Raw genomic sequence first — 2,097 nt, 5'->3', positions numbered from 1 at the left:
TTTCATGAGATTCTCAATGTGTGAGGAACAGAAAGGGACCAGAATGCCCTTGTGCAGGTTTTAGGACTTTGGGGCTCCCACACATATAATGAGCACTTTCTAAATTCATAGGATGAGGAAATACCACTGGGAAGGTCTTTTCATAACCACTGTCATGTCAGTAAACAAACAAGCATGCTGCATTGCACATTTGCTTGCCTCTCTGACCATGCCTGCCACCGAAGAAGCAAGGAAGGCAGCCCAGCACGGTGTTCTACTTGACACATCGCTGTTTGGGGAGGGGAAGAACCGGTGAAACAAACTGGGGCTGCGGAGAAAGGTGCTTTCTTAGCAGCTCTGTCACTGAGGGGCTGCAACCTTGAATAAATCACTTAATTGCAGGATTCCTCCAAATTATTTCTGAGGCCCCCTTCTGGCTCCAGCATGCAGAGTTTATTTTTCAAATGGAAAGAATCTGCCTGAAGGCATTAATATATTGTTCACAGCTTTCAAATAAGTGCAAGCACCTTTTCCTGCCGAAAGCAATCTAGGTAATAGTTTCACCCCCTCCTGCCTTCCTTTTCTCCATCTCCCTCCCACCCTCCCCTCTCTCTCTCTCCCTCTCTCTCCCTCTCTTGCTGTTTCTCCCTCCCTCCCCTTTCTGTCTCTTGATGTCTTTCTCTCTCCCTCTGCATTTCTGTCAATCGCTGTCATGCCACACTAAGAATATACTAGTTACCATCACAGTCAGGCTGACGTGTACCTTGATGAGTCACAAGCTATCAATCCTTGCATGATATTGTCTTCTCACAACGGTATGAAGGTCAACCCCCACCTGTAGATGGTGGACAGGGGCGGCCCCCCACCCATGCTGAGGACCTATTAGGAGACCATTCTCTTGACAGAACTATTCTCCTGTTGGAATCCTTCATCCGTCTTATCTGCAAGGAGCAGGTGGCTGGTGAAAGTCCAGTATTGTGTTGATTGATGGCATGCATATTTTGAAGGACGTTGATACCTATCATTGTGCTTTTTATAACATTGTCCTTCTATCTTCACCAAGAGTATTAACTAGGGTGCATGCTGTTTGTTTGCTTTAAGGTAGAGTAGATGACATTTGAATCTTTCTCCTTTATTATGTGTTTTTCCTACTGGGTGTTAAGGGTATCCATCCTATAAACTAATACCCGACTGTGGATGGGTGGCAATTATACAGAATGTAGCACTATACTGATTTACTAGAAATTTGTCATGATAAGGACAACAGCCACATAATTAGTCCCTCTGGTGTTATATGAAAAGAGAAAAAGAAAAAAAACTCACCTTCTATAAATCCCTCCCAACGTGTAAACTCAATGTGCTAAAATGCTTTGCCAGATGTTTTCAAAATACATCAACTAACTCCCTTCACTCTTTGAAGTCAGATTGGGCTTATTCCATTCAGGCTGTGGAAATAAATCCCTGCTGTTTTCTTAAAGAACAAAGGTATCCAAAAGGGGAAGTTCTTTCTGAAGTGACATACAGGTGCAAACAAAGTAGCACGGTGCGGTGCCTGGCATTGTCCCACAGGGACACGTCTGCTGAGTAACTTCTCTGATGTACAATGGTTACAAGTCATTACTTGGTGATTACTTTCTATTTAAACTCTTTTTTATGGGATGACATTATTAATAGTGAAGGACCACAAAAGCTGGTACTCAATGGAAGTCATCTAACAATGTTTTTAGAAGGTATCCCATTCACGACCATTGAGTCCATGCCAACTCATGCTGCTGCTGCTGTTACTGCTAGGTGCCCTTAGTCGGTTCTTCTGACTGAGAACAACCTGAAGGACAACAGAAGGAAACAGCTTCGCCCCTGGGCCAGCCTCACAGTTGTTCTTACGATTCACTGTCTGGCTCAGAAGATGATCTATCGGGGAGCATGTCACAAGTGTGCTTGAAAAGGGATACGTCGTCTGATGGTACTGGGGAGTGTGCCCAGAAATGCCAATGCGATTCTGCAGGTGGGGGTAGGACTGAGTTCCTCTCTATCTGTGCTGATTTTCTTTCTCCCTTCCCTAGCAGTCCTGAAAGGGGTGTGTTGACATCCCCATGAAGAGTTGTAGATTTGTGTAAC

This window comes from Echinops telfairi, unplaced genomic scaffold (genome assembly GCF_000313985.2).
Source record: "Echinops telfairi isolate 266 unplaced genomic scaffold, ASM31398v2 ScPeMD7_7400;HRSCAF=8409, whole genome shotgun sequence".
NCBI lineage: Eukaryota > Metazoa > Chordata > Mammalia > Afrosoricida > Tenrecidae > Echinops > Echinops telfairi.
This window is presented reverse-complemented; position numbering follows the sequence as displayed.